The 24,836-nt window shown below is 48.8% G+C and overlaps 1 protein-coding gene across 1 annotated transcript in view; it reads right to left on the reverse strand.

Moving 5' to 3' along the window:
- Nucleotides 1-16,149: 16,149 nt before the first annotated feature.
- Nucleotides 16,150-24,836, reverse strand: part of LOC110522836 (methyl-CpG-binding domain protein 2) — a 123,459-nt gene continuing 114,772 nt past the window's right edge. Inside the window, exon 7 of the mRNA XM_036976655.2 lies at nt 16,150-17,252. The gene's annotated coding sequence lies outside the window, so the exon portion shown is untranslated. The remainder of the gene's footprint in view (nt 17,253-24,836) is intronic.

Below are 24,836 nucleotides of genomic sequence, written 5' to 3' on the forward strand. Positions count from 1 at the left end.
AAAAAGATTGGTACCACCACACAGAGACTAGACTACCTCTACCACCACACAGAGACTAGACTACCTCTACCACCACACAGAGACTACCTCTTCCACCACACAGAGACTACGTCTACCACCACACAGAGACTAGACTACCTCTACCACCACACAGAGACTAGACTACCTCTACCACCACACAGAGACTACCTCTACCACCACACAGAGACTAGACTACCTCTACCACCACACAGAGACTACCTCTACCACCACACAGAGACTAGACTACCTCTACCACCACACAGACACTAGACTACCTCTACCACCACACAGAGACTACCTCTATCACCACACAGAGACTACCTCTACCACCACACAGAGACTACCTCTACCACCACACAGAGACTACCTCTACCACCACACAGAGACTAGACTACCTCTACCACCACACAGACACTAGACTACCTCTACCACCACACAGAGACTACCTCTATCACCACACAGAGACTACCTCTACCACCACACAGAGACCACCTCTACCACCACACAGAGACTACCTCTACCACCACACAGAGACTACCTCTACCACCACACAGAGACTACCTCTACCACCACACAGAGACTAGACTACCTCTACCACCACACAGACACTAGACTACCTCTACCACCACACAGAGACTACCTCTATCACCACACAGAGACTACCTCTACCACCACACAGAGACCACCTCTACCACCACACAGAGACTACCTCTATCACCACACAGAGACTATCTCTACCACCACACAGAGACTATCTCTACCACCACACAGAGACTATCTCTACCACCACACAGAGACTATCTCTACCACCACACAGAGACCACCTCTACCACCACACAGAGACTACCTCTATCACCACACAGAGACTACCTCTATCACCACACAGAGACTACCTCTACCACCACACAGAGACCACCTCTACCACCACACAGAGACTACCTCTACCACCACACAGAGACTAGACTACCTCTACCACCACACAGACACTAGACTACCTCTACCACCACACAGAGACTACCTCTATCACCACACAGAGACTACCTCTACCACCACACAGAGACCACCTCTACCACCACACAGAGACTACCTCTATCACCACACAGAGACTATCTCTACCACCACACAGATACTATCTCTACCACCACACAGAGACTATCTCTACCACCACACAGAGACTATCTCTACCACCACACAGAGACCACCTCTACCACCACACAGAGACTACCTCTATCACCACACAGAGACTACCTCTATCACCACACAGAGACTACCTCTACCACCACACAGAGACCACCTCTACCACCACACAGAGACTACCTCTATCCTCAGATGACACTGCTTGAAATAAGCACCAGAGACTTCATTGAGTGATAGATTAATCAGATTTCACACTGTCAGTGACATGCATTACTTAACCATATAATGTCCACAACACGGAGTCTGGGGCCTCGTACAGTCTGCCACCATTAACAATCAGACGTGTTACAGAGGAGCCATGCGCGGAGGGAAGGTACAAAGACGCTTAATGACCCGGCGACTCCGACCGCTTGTACCTCTGTCCCAAATGCCACCCTATTCCCTACGTAGTGCACTGCTTTAGAAAGCCAGAGCCTTGTCTAAAGTAGTGCACTACGTTTAGGGAATCGGGTGTTATTTGTGACTCACGACTTTGTAAATGAAAGCACTTTAATAAGGACATGTAATTAAAAACAGCCCTTTTCTCTCCGCGGCTCCTCAGTCAGACATGTGACGCTAAACAGAAGCTATTAGAAGATGCAAATATGACCGGCTGGACGTTTTACATCTGCCAAGAAGTCCATTTTTTAATTTCTCTTGAACTGATAATAACTTGGCATCAGCGGCCCATTAGTGAATGCAAATGACTGTGTCCCCCCCCCCCCCCCAATTCCACCCTGGCACTCGTCTCACACTTGTATCGCACGCACACACACAGACGCGCATACACACACACACACACACACACAACCGCCCCTACACACACACACACACACACAACTAAACACAAACACACATGCACACATGCACACACACACACAAGCAAAGACACACACACACCTCTCTAAGAGTGAGGAGTCATTCATGACACACAGCCCTCACACGTCTCCGAGACACACGTCTCCGAGACAGAACAGACGGACTGTCACTCCGTTTCTTTGATATAGTCATTTGTATGAGCAATCTAGTCATAATTACACATTTCATCGTGTGATTCCTGTGATATCTTTCGCACGCACGCACGCATGCACACACACACCTTTCAGACAGAACAGAAACCCTGTCTACTACGTTACAGACTAATTCCACCAATTACAGATCATTTTAACAGGAAAGTTAAATCTGAACCACCTGCATCAGTGCACACGCAGAGACCTATCAGGTAGACAGGGATTAAATGTATTCTCAGACACCTATCAGATAGACAGGGATTAAATGTATTCTCAGACACCTATCAGATAGACAGGGATTAAATGTATTCTCAGACACCTATCAGGTAGACAGGGATTAAATGTATTCTCAGACACCTATCAGGTAGACAGGGATTAAATGTATTCTCAGACACCTATCAGATAGACAGGGATTAAATGTATTCTCAGACACCTATCAGATAGACAGGGATTAAATGTATTCTCAGACACCTATCAGATAGACAGGGATTAAATGTATTCTCAGACACCTATCAGGTAGACAGGGATTAAATGTATTCTCAGACACCTATCAGATAGACAGGGATTAACATGTATTCTCAGACACCTATCAGACACCTATCAGCAAGTAGTCGAAGCATCGATTATAATATATGCATAGAATAGAATAATATTCAAACAAATGTAATATTAAATGTATTTATACACCTTTCTACATATTTATTAGAACGTAAGAATGATATGACATATTTATGACATAGTAAATACACATTGGGGCCTCCCGAGTGGAGCAGTGGTCTAAGGCTCTGCATCACTTAGAGATCCTGGTTCGAGTCCAGGCTCTGACGCAGCCGGCCGTGACCGGTAAGGGGCGGGGGGGGGGCGGCGCACAATTGGCACAGCGTCGTCCGGGTTACGGGAGGGTCTGGCAGGCAGGGATGTTCTTATCCCATCGCGCACTAGCGACTCCTGTGGTGGGCCCGGGCGTAGTGCACGCTGACACGGTCGCCAGGTGTTTGAATGTTTCCTCCAACACGTTGGTGCAGCTGGCTTCCGGGTTAAGTGGGCGTTGTGTCAAGAAGCAGTGCGGCTTGGCCGGGTCGTGTTTCGGAGGACGCACGGCTCTCGACCTTCGCCTCTCCCGAGTCCGTACGGGAGTTGCAGCGATGAGACGAGACTGTAACTACCAAATAGATACCACGAAATTGGGGAGAAAAAGGGGTAAACTTTTTTAATTATAGTTTTAAAAGAAAGTAAAAACACATGCAAACATTTCTACATGTATATTTATATAATAATAATAATAATAATAATAATATAACATATTTACTCAAATTCGTTTACATACAGTATATTCAGTGTGATTTGACACAAATGACACAAAACACATAGTGTATATTGTACCAGCTCCACATATGAGGAAGACAATAGCTGCCATCTCTCTGTGTTGTGGATACTCCCATCCACCCACAGGTCGTGCTGGGGGTCAGCAGGCATGTATTTATGTGTTTACCAGGTTTAGAGGGGGGGGAGCTGGAATTAGTGATGAGGTTGTAACTGGAAATTGGTGATGATGTGAAATATGGCCGCTGACAGAGATGTGCGGAGAGAGAGAGAGAGAGAGACAGGGAGAGAGAGAGAGAGAGAGAGAGAGAGAGAGAGAGAGAGAGAGAGAGACAGGGAGAGAGACAGGGAGAGAGAGAGAGAGAGAGAGAGAGAGATGGAGGCACACAGAGGTTATATTGGTAATTAATTAATAAGGTGAATTCATTTTCTGACATGTGTTAGTGGTCCCTGTCGCCATGGGGATATTTGAAAAGCTAAATGCCACTCCGCGCAACGGTGAAGACAAGCATAGCTCAGAGAGAGGGGTCAGAGCGATCCCAGCCAAACGGAGGGTTGAACCCCTACTGAGAGAGATCAGAGAGAGGGGTCAGAGCGATCGCAGACAAACGGAGGGTTGAACCCCTACTGAGAGAGATCAGAGAGAGGGGTCAGAGCGATCCCAGACAAACGGAGGGTTGAACCCTTACTGAGAGAGATCAGAGAGAGGGGTCAGAGCGTTCCCAGACAAACGGAGGGTTGAACAACTACTGAGAGAGATCAGAGAGAGGGGTCAGAGCGATCCCAGCCAAACGGAGGGTTGAACCCCTACTGAGAGAGATCAGAGAGAGGGGTCAGAGCAATCGCAGACAAATGGAGGGTTGAACCCCTACTGAGAGAGATCAGAGAGAGGGGTCAGAACGATCCCGGCCAAACGGAGGGTTGAACCCCTACTGAGAGAGATCAGAGAGAGGGGTCAGAGCGATCCCAGACAAACGGAGGGTTGAACCCCTACTGAGAGAGATCAGAGAGAGGGGTCAGAGCGATCCCAGACAAACGGAGGGTTGAACCCCTACTGAGAGAGATCAGAGAGAGGGGTCAGAGCGATCGCAGACAAACGGAGGGTTGAACCCCTACTGAGAGAGATCAGAGAGAGAGGTCAGAGCGATCCCAGACAAACGGAGGGTTGAACCCTTACTGAGAGAGATCAGAGAGAGGGGTCAGAGCGTTCCCAGACAAACGGAGGGTTGAACCCCTACTGAGAGAGATCAGAGAGAGGGGTCAGAGCGATCCCAGCCAAACGGAGGGTTGAACCCCTACTGAGAGAGATCAGAGAGAGGGGTCAGAGCGATCGCAGACAAATGGAGGGTTGAACCCCTACTGAGAGAGATCAGAGAGAGGGGTCAGAACGATCCCGGCCAAACGGAGGGTTGAACCCCTACTGAGAGAGATCAGAGAGAGGGGTCAGAGCGATCCCAGACAAACGGAGGGTTGAACCCCTACTGAGAGAGATCAGAGAGAGGGGTCAGAGAGATCCCAGACAAACGGAGGGTTGAACCCCTACTGAGAGAGATCAGAGAGAGGGGTCAGAGCGATCCCAGACAAACGGAGGGTTGAACCCCTACTGAGAGATCAGAGAGAGGGGTCAGAGCGATCCCAGCCAAACGGAGGGTTGAACCCCTACTGAGAGAGATCAGAGAGAGGGGTCAGAGCGATCCCAGCCAAACGGAGGGTTGAACCCCTACTGAGAGAGATCAGAGAGAGGGGTCAGAGCGATCCCAGACAAACGGAGAGTTGAACCCCTACTGAGAGAGATCAGAGAGAGGGGTCAGAGCGATCCCAGACAAACGGAGGGTTGAACCCCTACTGAGAGAGATCAGAGAGAGGGGTCAGAGCGATCCCAGCCAAACGGAGGGTTGAACCCCTAATGAGAGAGATCAGAGAGAGGGGTCAGAGCGATCGCAGACAAACGGAGGGTTGAACCCCTACTGAGAGAGATCAGAGAGAGGGGTCAGAGCGATCCCAGACAAACGGAGGGTTGAACCCCTACTGAGAGAGATCAGAGAGAGGGGTCAGAGCGATCCCAGACAAACGGAGAAATGAACCCCTACTGAGAGAGATCAGAGAGATGGGTCAGAGCGATCCCAGACAAACGGAGGGTTCAACCCCTACTGAGAGAGATCAGAGAGAGGGGTCAGAGCGATCCCAGACAAACGGAGGGTTGAACCCCTACTGAGAGAGATCAGAGAGAGGGGTCAGAGCGATCCCAGCCAAACGGAGGGTTAAACCCCTACTGAGAGAGATCAGAGAGAGGGGTCAGAGCGATCCCGGACAAACGGAGGGTTGAACCCCTACTGAGAGAGATCAGAGAGAGGGGTCAGAGCGATCGCGGATAAACGGAGGGTTGAACAACTACTGAAAGAGATCAGAGAGAGGGGTCAGAGCGATCCCAGACAAACGGAGGATTGAACCCCTACTGTGAGAGATCAGAGAGAGGGGTCAGAGCGATCCCAGCCAAACCGAGGGTTGAACCCCTACTGAGAGAGATCAGAGAGAGGGGTCAGAGCGATCCCAGACAAACGGAGGGTTGAACCCCTACTGAGAGAGATCAGAGAGAGGGGTCAGAGCGATCCCAGACAAACGGAGGGTTGAACCCTTACTGAGAGAGATCAGAGAGAGGGGTCAGAGCGATCCCAGACAAACGGAGGGTTGAACCCCTACTGAGAGAGATCAGAGAGAGGGGTCAGAGCGATCCCAGACAAACGGAGGGTTGAAACCCTACTGAGAGAGATCAGAGAGAGGGATCAGAGCGATCGCAGACAAACGGAGGGTTGAACCCCTACTGAGAGAGATCAGAGAGAGGGGTCAGAGCGATCCCAGACAAACCGAGGGTTGAACCCCTACTGAGAGAGATCAGAGAGAGGGGTCAGAGCAATCCCAGCCAAACGGAGGGTTAAACCCCTACTGAGAGAGATCAGAGAGAGGGGTCAGAGCGATCCCGGACAAACGGAGGGTTGAACCCCTCCTGAGAGAGATCAGAGAGAGGGGTCAGAGCGATCCCAGACAAACGGAGGGTTGAACCCCTACTGAGAGAGATCAGAGAGAGGGGTCAGAGCGATCCCAGACAAACGGAGGGTTGAACCCCTACTGAGAGAGATCAGAGAGAGGGGTCAGAGCGATCCCAGCCAAACCGAGGGTTGAACCCCTACTGAGAGAGATCAGAGAGAGGGGTCAGAGCAATCCCAGCCAAACGGAGGGTTAAACCCCTACTGAGAGAGATCAGAGAGGGGTCAGAGCGATCCCGGACAAACGGAGGGTTGAACCCCTCCAGAGGAGAGATCAGAGAGAGGGGTCAGAGCGATCCCGGACAAACAGAGGGTTGAACCCCTACTGAGAGAGATCAAAGAGAGGGGTCAGAGCGATCCCAGACAAACGGAGGGTTGAACCCCTACTGAGAGAGATCAGAGAGAGGGGTCAGAGCGATCCCAGCCAAACGGAGGGTTGAACCCCTACTGAGAGAGATCAGAGAGAGGGGTCAGAGCGATCCCAGCCAAACGGTTGGTTGAACCCCTACTGAGAGAGATCAGAGAGAGGGGTCAGAGCGATCCCAGCCAAACGGAGGGTTGAACCCCTACTGAGAGAGATCAGAGAGAGGGGTCAGAGCGATCGCAGACAAATGGAGGGTTGAACCCCTACTGAGAGAGATCAGAGAGAGGGGTCAGAACGATCCCGGCCAAACGGAGGGTTGAACCCCTACTGAGAGAGATCAGAGAGAGGGGTCAGAGCGATCCCAGCCAAACGGAGGGTTGAACCCCTACTGAGAGAGATCAGAGAGAGGGGTCAGAGCGATCCCAGACAAACGGAGAGTTGAACCCCTACTGAGAGAGATCAGAGAGAGGGGTCAGAGCGATCCCAGACAAACGGAGGGTTGAACCCCTACTGAGAGAGATCAGAGAGAGGGGTCAGAGCGATCGCAGACAAACGGAGGGTTGAACCCCTACTGAGAGAGATCAGAGAGAGAGGTCAGAGCGATCCCAGACAAACGGAGGGTTGAACCCTTACTGAGAGAGATCAGAGAGAGGGGTCAGAGCGTTCCCAGACAAACGGAGGGTTGAACCCCTACTGAGAGAGATCAGAGAGAGGGGTCAGAGCGATCCCAGCCAAACGGAGGGTTGAACCCCTACTGAGAGAGATCAGAGAGAGGGGTCAGAGCGATCGCAGACAAATGGAGGGTTGAACCCCTACTGAGAGAGATCAGAGAGAGGGGTCAGAACGATCCCGGCCAAATGGAGGGTTGAACCCCTACTGAGAGAGATCAGAGAGAGGGGTCAGAGCGATCCCAGACAAACGGAGGGTTGAACCCCTACTGAGAGAGATCAGAGAGAGGGGTCAGAGAGATCCCAGACAAACGGAGGGTTGAACCCCTACTGAGAGAGATCAGAGAGAGGGGTCAGAGCGATCCCAGACAAACGGAGGGTTGAACCCCTACTGAGAGAGATCAGAGAGAGGGGTCAGAGCGATCCCAGCCAAACGGAGGGTTGAACCCCTACTGAGAGAGATCAGAGAGAGGGGTCAGAGCGATCCCAGCCAAACGGAGGGTTGAACCCCTACTGAGAGAGATCAGAGAGAGGGGTCAGAGCGATCCCAGACAAACGGAGAGTTGAACCCCTACTGAGAGAGATCAGAGAGAGGGGTCAGAGCGATCCCAAACAAACGGAGGGTTGAACCCCTACTGAGAGAGATCAGAGAGAGGGGTCAGAGCGATCCCAGCCAAACGGAGGGTTGAACCCCTACTGAGAGAGATCAGAGAGAGGGGTCAGAGCGATCGCAGACAAACGGAGGGTTGAACCCCTACTGAGAGAGATCAGAGAGAGGGGTCAGAGCGATCCCAGACAAACGGAGGGTTGAACCCCTACTGAGAGAGATCAGAGAGAGGGGTCAGAGCGATCCCAGACAAACGGAGGGTTGAACCCCTACTGAGAGAGATCAGAGAGAGGGGTCAGAGCGATCCCAGACAAACGGAGGGTTGAACCCCTACTGAGAGAGATCAAAGAGAGGGGTCAGAGCGATCCCAGACAAACGGAGGGTTGAACCCCTACTGAGAGAGATCAGAGAGAGGGGTCAGAGCGATCCCAGCCAAACGGAGGGTTGAACCCCTACTGAGAGAGATCAGAGAGAGGGGTCAGAGCGATCCCGGACAAACGGAGGGTTGAACCCCTACTGAGAGAGATCAGAGAGAGGGGTCAGAGCGATCGCGGATAAACGGAGGGTTGAACAACTACTGAGAGAGATCAGAGAGAGGGGTCAGAGCGATCCCAGACAAACGGAGGATTGAACCCCTACTGAGAGAGATCAGAGAGAGGGGTCAGAGCGATCCCAGCCAAACCGAGGGTTGAACCCCTACTGAGAGAGATCAGAGAGAGGGGTCAGAGCGATCCCAGACAAACGGAGGGTTGAACCCCTACTGAGAGAGATCAGAGAGAGGGGTCAGAGCGATCGCGGATAAACGGAGGGTTGAACAACTACTGAGAGAGATCAGAGAGAGGGGTCAGAGCGATCCCAGACAAACGGAGGGTTGAACCCCTACTGAGAGAGATCAGAGAGAGGGGTCAGAGCGATCCCAGCCAAACCGAGGGTTGAACCCCTACTGAGAGAGATCAGAGAGAGGGGTCAGAGCGATCCCAGACAAACGGAGGGTTGAAACCCTACTGAGAGAGATCAGAGAGAGGGATCAGAGCGATCGCAGACAAACGGAGGATTGAACCCCTACTGAGAGAGATCAGAGAGAGGGGTCAGAGCGATCCCAGCCAAACGGAGGGTTGAACCCCTACTGAGAGAGATCAGAGAGAGGGGTCAGAGCAATCCCAGCCAAACGGAGGGTTAAACCCCTACTGAGAGAGATCAGAGAGAGGGGTCAGAGCGATCCCGGAAAAACGGAGGGTTGAACCCCTCCTGAGAGAGATCAGAGAGAGGGGTCAGAGCGATCCCAGACAAACGGAGGGTTGAACCCCTACTGAGAGAGATCAGAGAGAGGGGTCAGAGCGATCCCAGACAAACGGAGGGTTGAACCCCTACTGAGAGAGATCAGAGAGAGGGGTCAGAGCGATCCCAGCCAAACCGAGGGTTGAACCCCTACTGAGAGAGATCAGAGAGAGGGGTCAGAGCAATCCCAGCCAAACGGAGGGTTAAACCCCTACTGAGAGAGATCAGAGAGAGGGGTCAGAGCGATCCCAGACAAACGGAGGGTTGAACCCCTCCTGAGAGAGATCAGAGAGAGGGGTCAGAGCGATCCCAGACAAACGGAGGGTTGAACCCCTACTGAGAGAGATCAGAGAGAGGGGTCAGAGCGATTCCAGACAAACGGAGGGTTGAACCCCTACTGAGAGAGATCAGAGAGAGGGGTCAGAGCGATCCCAGCCAAACGGAGGGTTGAACCCCTACTGAGAGAGATCAGAGAGAGGGGTCAGAGCGATCCCAGCCAAACGGTTGGTTGAACCCCTACTGAGAGAGATCAGAGAGAGGGGTCAGAGCGATCCCAGCCAAACGGAGGGTTGAACCCCTACTGAGAGAGATCAGAGAGAGGGGTCAGAGCGATTGCAGACAAATGGAGAGTTGAACCCCTACTGAGAGAGATCAGAGAGAGGGGTCAGAACGATCCCGGCCAAACGGAGGGTTGAACCCCTACTGAGAGAGATCAGAGAGAGGGGTCAGAGCGATCCCAGACAAACGGAGGGTTGAACCCCTACTGAGAGAGATCAGAGAGAGGGGTCAGAGCGATCCCAGACAAACGGAGGGTTGAACCCCTACTGAGAGAGATCAGAGAGAGGGGTCAGAGCGATCCCAGACAAACGGAGGGTTGAACCCCTACTGAGAGAGATCAGAGAGAGGGGTCAGAGCGATCCCAGCCAAACCGAGGGTTGAACCCCTACTGAGAGAGATCAGAGAGAGGGGTCAGAGCGATCCCAGACTAACGGAGGGTTGAACCCCTACTGATAGAGATCAGAGAGAGGGGTCAGAGCGATCCCAGACTAACGGAGAGTTGAACCCCTACTGAGAGAGATCAGAGAGAGGGGTCAGAGTGATCCCAGACAAACGGAGGGTTGAACCCCTACTGAGAGAGATCAGAGAGAGGGGTCAGAGCGATCGCAGACAAACGGAGGGTTGAACCCCTACTGAGAGAGATCAGAGAGAGGGGTCAGAGCGATCCCAGACAAACGGAGGGTTGAACCCCTACTGAGAGAGATCAGAGAGAGGGGTCAGAGCGATCCCAGCCAAACCGAGGGTTGAACCCCTACTGAGAGAGATCAGAGAGAGGGGTCAGAGAGATCCCAGCCAAACGGAGGGTTAAACCCCTACTGAGAGAGATCAGAGAGAGGGGTCAGAGCGATCCCGGACAAACGGAGGGTTGAACCCCTCCTGAGAGAGATCAGAGAGAGGGGTCAGAGCGATCCCGGACAAACGGAGGGTTGAACCCCTACTGAGAGAGATCAGAGAGAGGGGTCAGAGCGATCCCAGACAAACGGAGGGTTGAACCCTTACTGAGAGAGATCAGAGAGAGGGGTCAGAGCGATCCCAGCCAAACCGAGGGTTGAACCCCTACTGAGAGAGATCAGAGAGAGGGGTCAGAGCGATCCCAGACAAACGGAGGGTTGAACCCCTACTGAGAGAGATCAGAGAGAGGGGTCAGAGCGATCGCAGACAAACGGAGGGTTGAACCCCTACTGAGAGAGATCAGAGAGAGGGGTCAGAGCGATCCCAGACAAACGGAGGGTTGAACCCCTACTGAGAGAGATCAGAGAGAGGGGTCAGAGCGATCCCAGCCAAACCGAGGGTTGAACCCCTACTGAGAGAGATCAGAGAGAGGGGTCAGAGCGATCCCAGACAAACGGAGGGTTGAACCCCTACTGAGAGAAATCAGAGAGAGGGGTCAGAGCGATCCCAGACGGACGGACGGACGGACGGACGGACGGACAGACAGAGGCATTGACAGACAGATCTGTCACATACTATGTCTATCACGTCGAGCCAACTGCACACTATTGGAGCCAACTGCACTGTCATCAGACTAAACTCAACCCTTCACAAGAAGCCAGACATGTTAAATCCGTCGTTCAGTGACGACCGCTATACATTCTATTTCTATACATTTTAAGTGTCTGGTTTTTCATATGAAACCGGTATCAAAACCTTTCCTCCTCTCATCATAACTCACTTTAGCTGATCACATTGACTTCAAAGGGAACTCCTATTCCCTATATAGTACACTACTATAGACCCTATTCCCTATATAGTACACTACTATAGACCCTATTCCCTATATAGTGCACTACTATAGACCCTATTCCCTATATAGTACACTACTATAGACCCTATTCCCTATATAGTGCACTACTATAGACCCTATTCCTTATATAGTACACTACTATAGACCCTATTCCCTATATACTGCACTACTATAGACCCTATTCCCTATATAGTACACTACTATAGACCCTATTCCCTATATACTGCACTACTTTAGACCAGAGATCTATTCCCTATATAGTACACTACTATAGACCCTATTCCCTATATAGTACACTACTATAGACCCTATTCCCTATATAGTACACTACTATAGACCCTATTCCCTATATAGTACACTACTATAGACCCTATTCCCTATATAGTACACTACTATAGACCCTATTCCCTATATAGTACACTACTATAGACCCTATTCCCAATATAGTACACTACTATAGACCCTATTCCCTATATAGTACACTACTTTAGACCAGAGATCTATTCCCTATATAGTGCACTACTATAGAAACTATTCCCTATATAGTACACTTCTATAGACCCTATTCCCTATATAGTGCACTACTATAGACCCTATTCCCTATATAGTACACTACTATAGACCCTATTCCCTATATAGTACACTACTATAGACCCTATTCCCTATATAGTACACTACTATAGACCCTATTCCCTATATAGTACACTACTATAGACCCTATTCCCTATATAGTACACTACTATAGACCCTATTCCCTATATAGTACACTACTATAGACCCTATTCCCTATATAGTACACTACTATAGACCCTATTCCCTATATAGTACACTACTTTAGACCAGAGATCTATTCCCTATATAGTGCACTACTATAGACCCAATTCCCTATATAGTACACTTCTATAGACCCTATTCCCTATATAGTGCACTACTATAGACCCTATTCCCTATATAGTACACTACTATAGACCCTATTCCCTATATAGTACACTACTATAGACCCTATTCCCTGTATAGTACACTACTATAGACCCTATTCCCTATATAGTACACTACTATAGACCCTATTCCCTATATAGTACACTACTATAGACCCTATTCCCTATATAGTACACTACTATAGACCCTATTCCCTATATAGTACACTACTATAGACCCTATTCCCTGTATAGTACACTACTATAGACCCTATTCCCTATATAGTACACTACTATAGACCCTATTCCCTATATAGTACACTCCTATAGACCCTATTCCCTGTATAGTACACTACTATAGACCCTATTCCCTATATAGTACACTACTATAGACCCTATTCCCTATATACTGCACTACTATAGACCCTATTCCCTGTATAGTACACTACTATAGACCCTATTCCCTATATAGTACACTACTATAGACCCTATTCCCTATATAGTACACTACTATAGACCCTATTCCCTATATAGTACACTACTATAGACCCTATTCCCTATATACTGCACTACTATAGACCCTATTCCCTATATACTGCACTACTTTAGACCAGAGATCTATTCCCTCTAAATAGTGCACTACTTTAGACCAGAGCCCTAGTCCCTATATAGTGCACTACTTTAGACCAGGGTCCTATTCCCTATATAGTACACTACTTTAGAACAGAGCCCTATAGAGCCCTATTCCCTATATAGTGCACTACTTTAGACCAGAGCCCTCTTCCCTATGCAGTGCACTACTTTAGACCAGAGCCCTAATTCCCTATATAGTGCACTACTTTAGACCAGAGCCCTAATTCCCTATATAGTACACTACTTTAGACCAGAGCCCTATTCCCTATATAGTGCACTACTTTAGACCAGAGCCCTATAGAGCCCTATTCCCTATATAGTGCACTACTTTAGACCAGAGCCCTAATTCCCTATATAGTGCACTACTTTAGACCAGAGCCCTATTCCCTATATAGTGCACTATATAGGAAGGTTATATCCTTCCTGTTTGGCCCTGTCCGGGGGTGTCCTCGGATGGGGCCACAGTGTCTCCTGACCCCTCCTGTCTCAGCCTCCAGTATTGATGCTGCAGTAGTTTATGTGTCGGGGGGCTAGGGTCAGTTTGTTTTATCTGGAGTACTTCTCCTGTCCTATTCGGTGTCCTGTGTGAATCTAAGTGTGCGTTCTCTAATTCTCTCCTTCTCTCTTTCTTTCTCTCTCTCGGAGGACCTGAGCCCTAGGACCATGTCCCAGGACTACCTGACATGATGACTCCTTGCTGTCCCCAGTCCACCTGGCCGTGCTGCTGCTCCAGTTTCAACTGTTCTGCCTTATTATTATTCGACCATGCTGGTCATTTATGAACATTTGAACATCTTGGCCATGTTCTGTTATAATCTCCACCCGGCACAGCCAGAAGAGGACTGGCCATTCCACATAGCCTGGTTCCTCTCTAGGTTTCTTCCTAGGTTTTGGCCTTTCTAGGGAGTTGTTCCTAGCCACCGTGCTTCTACACCTGCATTGCTTGCTGTTTGGGGTTTTAGGCTGGGTTTCTGTACAGCACTTTGAGATATCAGCTGATGTACGAAGGGCTATATAAATACATTTGATTTGATTTGATTTAGTGCACTACTTTAGACCAGGGTCCTATTCCCTATATAGTGCACTACTTTAGACCAGAGCCCTATTCCCTATATAGTGCACTACTTTAGACCAGAGCCCTATTACCTATATAGTACACCACTTTAGACCAGGGCCCTATTCCCTATATAGTGCACTACTTTAGACGAGGGCCCTATTCCCTATATAGTGCACTACTTTAGACCAGAGCCTTATTCCCTATATAGTACACTACTTTAGACCAGGGCCCTATTCCCTATATAGTGCACTACTTTAGACCAGAGCCCTATTCCCTATATAGTACACTACTATAGACCAGAGCCCTAGTCCCTATATAGTACACTACTTTAGACCAGAGACCTATAGAACCCTATTCCCTATATAGTACACTACTTTAGACCAGAGCCATATTCCCTATATAGTACACTACTATAGACCAGAGCCCTATTCCCTATATAGTACACTACTTTAGACCAGAGCCCTATAGAACCCTATTCCCTACATAGTGCACTACTTTAGACCAGGGCCCTATAGAACCCTATTCCCTATATAGTGCACTACTTTAGACCAGGGCCCTACAGAACCCTATTCCCTATGTAGTGCACTACTTTAGACCAGAGCCCTATAGAATCATATTCCTTATATAGTGCACTACTTTAGACCAGGGCCCTATTCCCTATATAGTGCACTACTTTAGACGAGGGCCCTATTACCTATATAGTGCACTACTTTAGACCAGAGCCTTATTCCCTATATAGTACACTACTTTAGACCAGAGCCCTATAGAATCATATTCCTTATATAGTGCACTACTTTAGACCAGGGCCCTATTCCCTATATAGTGCACTACTTTAGACCAGAACCCTATAAATATTCCCTATATAGTGCACTACTTTAGACCAGGGCCCTATAGAACCCTATATAGTGCACTACTTTAGACCAGGGCCCTATAGAACCCTATAGAACCCTATATAGTGCACTACTTTAGACCAGGGCCCTATAGAACCCTATTCCCTATATAGTGCACTACTTTAGACCAGAACCCTATAAAATCATATCCCCTATATAGTGCACTACTTCAGACCAGGGCCCTATAGAACCCTATATAGTGCACTACTTTAGACCAGGGCCCTATAGAACCCTATTCCCTATATAGTGCACTACTTTAGACCAGGGCCCTATAGAACCCTATTCCCTATATATAGCTCACTAGTTTTGACCAGAGCCCAATAGAACCCTATTCCCTATATAGTGCACTACTTTAGACCAGGGCCCAATAGAATCCTATTCCCTATATAGTGCACTACTTTAGACCAGGGCCCAATAGAACCCTATTCCCTATATAGTGCACTACTTTAGACCAGGGCCCTATAGAACCCTATTCCCTATATAGTGCACTACTTTAGACCAGGGCCCAATAGAACCCTATTCCCTATATAGTGCACTACTTTAGACCAGGGCCCAATAGAACCCTATTCCCTATATAGTGCACTACTTTAGACCAGGGCCCAATAGAACCCTATTCCCTATATAGTGCACTACTTTAGACCAGGGCCCTATAGAACCCTATTCCCTATATAGTGCACTACTTTAGATCAGGGCCCAATAGAACCCTATTCCCTATATAGTGCACTACTTTAGACCAGGGCCCTATAGAACCCTATTCCCTAATATAGTGCACTACTTTAGACCAGGGCCCTATAGGGGCTCTTCACTCTTTCCTCTTTAAGGGATCATGACCTCACTATAGAAAGACAACACGTGTGAATATATTCATGTATTTATTTTAAAAGTCTAAAGTGAAGGCAACAAATGTCCACATGTGTTTTTCTCTCTCCGGGTATAAACGTGTCTTATATAAGCGGTTGATCATTTGTTATAAAACTCTAAAAAATAAGTATATTCAATCCCTTTTACAACCAACAAAAACACCAAAAAATACAAATGAAAAAGTCAAGAAAAATAAAATCGTTAGCAATATGCAAATCCAGAAGTTCAAATAATAATAATAAAATAATATTGCTCAATATTCGCCTTTTTATACAAAATATAGTATTTAAGTGCAAAATTCTGACACAAAAAAAATAATCATTTAGTAAAATAATAATGGGTATCAATGACTTTGTCCGTTTACTATAGAAGCAGACCGACTCTGAAGGCAAAGTTACTGGTGATTTAATAACAAAATGACAGTAATCTTCACTAATTATGGTAATTAACCCCCAAAAATATACGTCAATCTTAACTTTATATTTAAAACGGTTTATTAATATATAATATTTATATCTGTGTGGATATTGTTCATAACTTTCTAGTAGATAGAACACGTGGTTGAGGAGAAAACGGTCTAATTCATGAATAAAACATCTAAAATCGACAATATAATTGCTTTTAATAAACATTAACAACATTGACAACAAATACATGTTGACATGATAAAATAAATAAGTGTAAAAAATAAAAATATATATTTCATACTGAAACTCTCATGTTAAACACCAATGATATTCACTAAGTTGATGGTTTATATTTAAGATAATATTTTACAGCTTTGTAATTATATATTTTTTATTTTAAAATATCATTTAATTATGTCATATTTCACAATTACAGACACCTGTGATAATCGGAAGTATCGAAACGAGCCACTAGATGTCTTGTAATAGATTACATAAAATCCTTGAAAGTTACCAAAAATTCTGGTAGTTTACTGGTAAACTTTCCAGTAATATCCCCTCCCTTTGCAACCCTAGTGCTGTAGTGGCACCCTATTTCATATAGTGTGCACTACATAGGGACCAGGGTTCCATTGTGGAGGAACCCTCCTCTGTCTATGTCTGTCTTCATCTTCTGCCTTTGGAAGAAAGGACACTGTGGAGAGACAAACCAGAGACCATTAGTACAAACAGAATGTAATGAACAAGGCTAGCAGGCAGGAACATAAACACCTACCCTAAAGGCAACACACACAAGGGGGGGAGAGAGAGACAGGGGGGGAGAGAGACAGGGGGAAGAGAGAAACAGGGGGGAGAGAGAGACAGAGGGGGAGAGAGAGACAGGGGGGGAGAGAGAGACAGAGGGGGAGAGAGAGAGAGACAGGGGGGAGAGAGAGACAGGGGGGGAGAGAGAGAGGCAGGGGAGAGAGAGAGACAGGGGGAGAGAGAGAGACAGGGGGGAGAGAGAGACAGGGGGGAGAGAGAGACGGGGGGAGACAGGGGGGGAGAGACAGGGAGGGAGACAGGGAGAGAGACAGGGAGAGAGACAGGGAGAGAGACAGGGGGGGAGACAGGGGGGGAGACAGTGGGGGAGACAGTGGGAGAGAGACAGGGGGGAGAGACAGGGGGGGAGAGAGAGACGGGGGAGAGAGAGGCGGGAGGGGAGGGGAGAGAGGCAGAAGGGGAGAGAGAGACAGGGGGGAGAGAGAGACGGGGGAGAGAGAGACGGGGGTGAGTGAGACGGGGGGGAGAGACGGGAGGGGAGAGAGAGAGACAGGGGGGAGAGAGAGACAGGGGGGAGAGAGGCAGAAGGGGAGAGAGAGAGACATGGGGGAGAGAGAGAGAGACAGGGGAGAGAGAGACGGGGGAGAGAGAGGCAGAAGGGGAGAGAGAGACAGGGGGGATAGAGAGAGACAAGGGGGGATAGAGAGAGACAGGGGGAGAGAGAGATGGGAGGGGAGAGAGAGAGACAGGGGGGGAGAGAGAGGCAGAAGGGGAGAGAGAGATGGGAGGGGAGAGAGAGAGACAGGGGGGAGAGAGAGGCAGAAGGGGAGAGAGAGATGGGAGGGGAGAGAGAGAGACGGGGGGAGAGAGAGACGGGAGGGGAGAGAGAGACAGGGGGAGAGAGAGACAGAGGGAGAGACGGGGGGGGGTTGAGAGACACACATTTTTGTAGCAATAAATTCCCTTCATGTATAATTTATCTTCTTAATCAGTGACAGTGATATAACAGTATATAAACGGAGCCTCAACAACAGGTAAACAAGGTGAAGGAAAAGTCTAGACGTCTTCCTCTCCCTGTTCAAGAAAAATATCCAGGGTACATCCCAAATAGCAGCCTATTCCCTATATACTTTTTGGTAGTAGTGCACTATAGAGGGAATAGGGTGCCATTTGGTACTTGACGGTAAAGGGAAGTCAGCCACTAGAAGGATCTTCAGATGTGTATTGTTGAGAGAGGGGACACTGAAGTGCACTGGGATAAAACTAGATTAGTGAGAATCAATACCTCGCTTCAACATGAAGTCAGAGGAGAGGGGGGAGAGGGGACTGTGGCTGGGGAGAGAGAGATGGAGAGAGAGAGGGGGGAGAGAGGACTGTGGCTGGGGAGAGAGAGATGGAGAGAGAGAGGAGGGAGAGGGGACTGTGGCTGGGGAGAGAGAGTTGGAGAGAGAGAGGAGGGAGAGGGGACTGTGGCTGGGGAGAGAGAGGAGGGAGAGGGGACTGTGGCTGGGGAGAGAGAGATGGAGAGAGAGAGGGGGGAGAGGGGACTGTGGCTGGGGAGAGAGAGATGGAGAGAGACACACCCTACAGAGCCCCAGGACAACAGCACAATTAGACCCAACCAAATCATGAGAAAACAAAAATATAATTATTTGACACATTGGAAAGAATTAACAAAAAAATTGAGCAAACTAGAATGCTATTTGGCCCTACACAGAGAGTACACAGCGGCAGAATACCTGACCACTGTGACTGACCCAAAATTAAGGAAAGCTTTGACTATGTACAGACTCAGTGATCATAGCCTTGCTATTGAGAAAGGCCGCCGTAGGCAGACATGGCTCTCAAGAGAAGACAGGCTATGTGCTCACTGCCCACAAAATGAGGTGGAAACTGAGCTGCACTTCCTAACCTCCTGCCCAATGTATGACCATATTAGAGAGACATATTTCCCTCAGATTACACAGATCCACAAAGAATTTGAAAAGAGGGGAGAGGGGGGAGAGGGGACTGTGGCTGGGGAGAGAGAGATGGAGAGAGAGAGGAGGGAGAGGGGACTGTGGCTGGGGAGAGGGAGAGAGAGAGGAGGGAGAGGGGACTGTGGCTGGGGAGAGAGATGGAGAGAGAGAGAGGGGAGAGGGGACTGTGGCTGGGGAGAGAGAGATGGAGAGAGAGAGAGAGAGGGGGGAGAGGGGAATGTGGCTGGGGAGAGAGAGTTGGAGAGAGAGAGGACTGTGGCTGGGGAGAGAGAGTTGGAGAGAGAGAGAGGGGGGAGATGAGACTGTGGCTGGGGAGAGAGACATGGAGAGAGAGAGAGAGAGAAGGAGAGAGAGAGGGGACTGTGGCTGGGGAGAGAGAGATGGAGAGAGAGAGGAGGGAGAGGGGACTATGGCTGGGGAGAGAGAGTTGGAGAGAGGGAGGAAGGAGAGGGGACTGTGGCTGGGGAGAGAGAGATGGAGAGAGAGGGGGAGAGGGGACTGTGGCTGGGGAGAGAGAGATGGAGAGAGAGAGGAGGGAGAGGGTGACTGTGGCTGGGGAGAGAGAGATGGAGAGAGAGAGGGGGGAGAGGGGACTGTGGCTGGGGAGAGAGAGTTGGAGAGAGAGAGGGGGGAGAGGGGACTGTGGCTGGGGAGAGAGAGTTGGAGAGAGAGAGGAGGGAGAGAGAGATGGAGAGAGAGAGGGGGTAGAGGGGACTGTGGCTGGGGAGAGAGAGATGGAGAGAGAGAGGAGGGAGAGAGAGATGGAGAGAGAGAGGGGGTAGAGGGGACTGTGGCTGGGGAGAGAGAGATGGAGAGAGAGAGGAGGGAGAGGGGACTGTGGCTGGGGAGAGAGAGGTGGAGAGAGAGAGAGAGAGAGAGGGGACTGTGGCTGGGGAGAGAGATGGAGAGACAGAGGAGGGAGAGGGGACTGTGGCTGGGGAGAGAGAGATGGAGATAGAGAGGGGGGAGAGGGGGCTGTGGCTGGGGAGAGAGAGATGGAGAGAGAGAGAGAGAGAGAGAGGGGGGAGGGGGGACTGTGGCTGGGGGAGAGAGATGAGGGAGAGAGGGGGTAGAGGGGACTGTGGCTGGGGAGAGAGATGGAGAGAGAGAGGGGGTAGAGGGGACTGTGGCTGGGGAGAGAGATGGAGAGAGAGAGGGGGTAGAGGGGACTGTGGCTGGGGAGAGAGAGATGGAGAGAGAGAGGAGGGAGAGGGGACTGTGGCTGGGGGAGAGAGATGGAGAGAGAGAGGGGGTAGAGGGGACTGTGGCTGGGGAGAGAGATGGAGAGAGAGAGGAGGGAGAGGGGACTGTGGCTGGGGAGAGAGAGATGGAGAGAGAGAGGAGGGAGAGGGGACTGTGGCTGGGGAGAGAGAGATGGAGAGAGAGAGGGGGTAGAGGGGACTGTGGCTGGGGAGAGAGAGATGGAGAGAGAGAGGGGGTAGAGGGGACTGTGGCTGGGGAGAGAGAGATGGAGAGAGAGAGGAGGGAGAGGGGACTGTGGCTGGGGAGAGAGAGATGGAGGAGGGAGGAGGGAGAGGGGACTGTGGCTGGGGAGAGAGAGATGGAGAGAGAGAGAGAGAGAGAGAGAGAGAGAGAGGACTGTGGCTGGGGAGAGAGATGAGGGGAAGGGGGGCAGAGAGAGAGAGAGAGAGACTCTGCATGCAGAATTCTGCAAAAATGTCCTCTGTGTACAACGTAAAACACCAAATAATGCATGCAGAGCAGAATTAGGCCGATACCCGCTAATGATCAAAATCCAGAAAAGAGTCGTTAAATTCTACAACCACCTAAAAGGAAGCGATTCCCAAACCTTCCATAACAAAGCCATCACCTACAGAGAGATGAACCTGGAGAAGAGTCCCCTAAGCAAGCTGGTCCTGGGGCTCTGTTCACAAACACAAACACACCCTACAGAGCCCCAGGACAGCAGCACAATTAGACCCAACCAAATCATGAGAAAACAAAAAGATAATTACTTGACACATTGGAAAGAATTAACAAAAAAACAGAGCAAACTAGAATGCTATTTGGCCCTACACAGAGAGTACACAGCGGCAGAATACCTGACCACTGTGACTGACCCAAAATTAAGGAAAGCTTTGACTATGTACAGACTCAGTGATCATAGCCTTGCTATTGAGAAAGGCCGCCGTAGGCAGACATGGCTCTCAAGAGAAGACAGGCTATGTGCTCACTGCCCACAAAATGAGGTGGCAACTGAGCTGCACTTCCTAACCTCCTGCCCAATGTATGACCATATTAGAGACATATTTCCCTCAGATTACACAGATCCACAAAGAATTTGAAAACAAACCCGATTTTGATAAACTCCCATATCTACTGGGTGAAATTCCACAGTGTGCCATCACAGCAGCAAGATTTGTGACCTGTTGCCACGAGAAAAGGGCAACCAGTGAAGAACAAACACCATTGTAAATACAACCCATATTTATGCTTATTTATTTTATCTTGTGTCCTTTAACCATTTGTACATTGTTAAAACACTGTATATATATATATATAATATGACATTTGTAATGTCTTTATTGTTTTGTGGCAGTAATAAAGCCTCTCTTGAAAAAGCCAAACCTTGACCGAGAAAATATAAAAAACTATCGGCCTATATTGAATCTTCCATTCCTCTCAAATGTTTTGAAAAGGCTGTTGCGCAACAACTCACTGCCTTCCTGAAGACAAACAATGTATACGAAATGCTTCAGTCTGGTTTTAGACCCCATCATTGCACTGAGACGGCACTTGTGAAGGTGGTAAATGACATTTTAATGGCATCGGACCGAGGCTCTGCATCTGTCCTCGTGCTCCTAGACCTTAGTGCTGCTTTTGATACCATCGATCACCACATTCTTTTGGAGAGATTGGAAACCCAAATTGGTCTACACGGACAAGTTCTGGCCTGGTTTAGATCTTATCTGTCGGAAAGATATCAGTTTGTCTCTGTGAATGGTTTGTCCTCTGACAAATCAACTGTAAATTTCGGTGTTCCTCAAGGTTCCATTTTAGGACCACTATTGTTTTCACTATATATTTTACCTCTTGGGGATGTTATTCGAAAACATAATGTTAACTTTCACTGCTATGCGGATGACACACAGCTGTACATTTCAATGAAACATGGTGAAGCCCCAAAATTGCCCTTGCTAGAAGAATGTGTTTCAGACATAAGGAAGTGGATTGCTGCAAACTTTCTACTTTTAAACTCGGACAAAACAGAGATGCTTGTTCTAGGTCCCAAGAAACAAAGAGATCTTCTGCTGAATCTGACAATTAATCTTAATGGTTGTACAGTCGTCTCAAATAAAACTGTGAAGGACCTCGGCGTTACTCTGGACCCTGATCTCTCTTTTGAAGAACATATCAAGACCATTTCAAGGACAGCTTTTTTCCATCTACGTAACATTGCAAAAATCAGAAACTTTCTGTCCAAAAATGATGCAGAAAAATTAATCCATGCTTTTGTCACTTCTAGGTTAGACTACTGCAATGCTCTACTTTCCGGCTACCCGGATAAAGCACTAAATTAATTTTAGTTAGTGCTAAATACGGCTGCTAGAATCCTGACTAGAACCAAAAAATTTGATCATATTACTCCAGTGCTAGCCTCTCTACACTGGCTTCCTGTCAAAGCAAGGGCTGATTTCAAGGTTTTACTGCTAACCTACAAAGCATTACATGGGCTTGCTCCTACCTATCTCTCTGATTTGGTCCTGCCGTACATACCTACACGTACGCTACGGTCACAAGACGCAGGCCTCCTAATTGTCCCTAGAATTTCTAAGCAAACAGCTGGAGGCAGGGCTTTCTCCTATAGAGCTCCATTTTTATGGAACGGTCTGCCTACCCATGTCAGAGACGCAAACTCGGTCTCAACCTTTAAGTCTCTACTGAAGACTCATCTCTTCAGTGGGTCATATGATTGAGTGTAGTCTGGCCCAGGAGTGGGAGGGTGAACGGAAAGGCTCTGGAGCAACGAACCGCCCTTGCTGTCTCTGCCTGGCCGGTTCCCCTCTTTCCACTGGGATTCTCTGCCTCTAACCCTATTACAGGGGCTGAGTCACTGGCTTACTGGGGCTCTCTCATGCCGTCCCTGGAGGGGGTGCGTCACCTGAGTGGGTTGAATCACTGATGTGGTCATCCTGTCTGGGTTGGCGGCCCCCGCCCCCCCCCACCCCCCCCTTGGGCTGTGCCGTGGCGGAGGTCTTTGTGGGCTATACTCAGCCTTGTCTCAGGATGGTAAGTTGGTGGTTGAAGATATCCCTCTAGTGGTGTGGGGGCTGTGCTTTGGCAAAGTGGGTGGGGTTATATCCTTCCTGTTTGGCCCTGTCCGGGGGTGTCCTCGGATGGGGCCACAGTGTCTCCTGACCCCTCCTGTCTCAGCCTCCAGTATTTATGCTGCAGTAGTTTGTGTCGGGGGGCTAGGGTCAGTTTGTTATATCTGGAGTACTTCTCCTGTCCTATTCGGTGTCCTGTGTGAATCTTAGTGTGCGTTCTCTAATTCTCTCCTTCTCTCTTTCTCTCTTTCGGAGGACCTGAGCCCTAGGACCATGCCCCAGGACTACCTGACATGATGACTCCTTGCTGTCCCCAGTCCACCTGACTGTGCTGCTGCTCCAGTTTCAACTGTTCTGCCTTATTATTATTCGACCATGCTGGTCATTTATGAACATTTGAACATCTTGGCCATGTTCTGTTATAATCTCCACCCGGCACAGCCAGAAGAGGACTGGCCATCCCACATAGCCTGGTTCCTCTCTAGGTTTCTTCCTAGGTTTTGGCCTTTCTAGGGAGTTGTTCCTAGCCACCGTGCTTCTACACCTGCATTGCTTGCTGTTTGGGGTTTTAGGCTGGGTTTCTGTACAGCACTTTGAGATATCAGCTGATGTACGAAGGGCTATATAAATAAATTTGATTTGATTTGTTTTGAAACTTATGTATGTGTAATGTTTACTGTTAATTTTTTATTGTTTATTTCACTTTATATATTATCTACCTCACTTGCTTTGGCAATGTTAACACGTTTCCCATGCCAATAAAGAGAGAGAGAGAGAGAGAGAGAGAGAGAGAGAGAGAGAGACACAGAGAGAGAGAGAGACAGAGAGACAGAGAGAGAGATGTCTTATGTTTATTAATTTCCCCTTTTGTACCTTAACTATTTGCTCATCATTAAAACACTGTATATATATATAATATAACATTTGTAATGTCTTTATTCATTTGGAACTTCTGTGAGTTTGATGTTTACAGTTCTTTTTTATTGTTTATTTCACTTTTGTTTATTATCTACTTCACTTGCTTTGGCAATGCTACACATGTTTCCCATGCCAATACCCTTGAATTGAGTGAGAGAGAGAAAAGAGAAGAGAGAGAAGAGAGAGAGGAGAGAGAAGAGAGAGGAGAGAGAGGAGAGAGAGGAGAGAGAGGAGAGAGAGGAGAGAGAGGAGAGAAGAGAGAGAGGAGAGAGAGGAGAGAGAAGAGAGAGGAGAGAGAGGAGAGAGAGAGAGAGAGAGAGAGAGAGGAGA

This window comes from Oncorhynchus mykiss, chromosome 5 (genome assembly GCF_057628025.1).
Source record: "Oncorhynchus mykiss isolate SJ-2025 chromosome 5, ASM5762802v1, whole genome shotgun sequence".
In the NCBI taxonomy this organism is placed as follows: domain Eukaryota; kingdom Metazoa; phylum Chordata; class Actinopteri; order Salmoniformes; family Salmonidae; genus Oncorhynchus; species Oncorhynchus mykiss.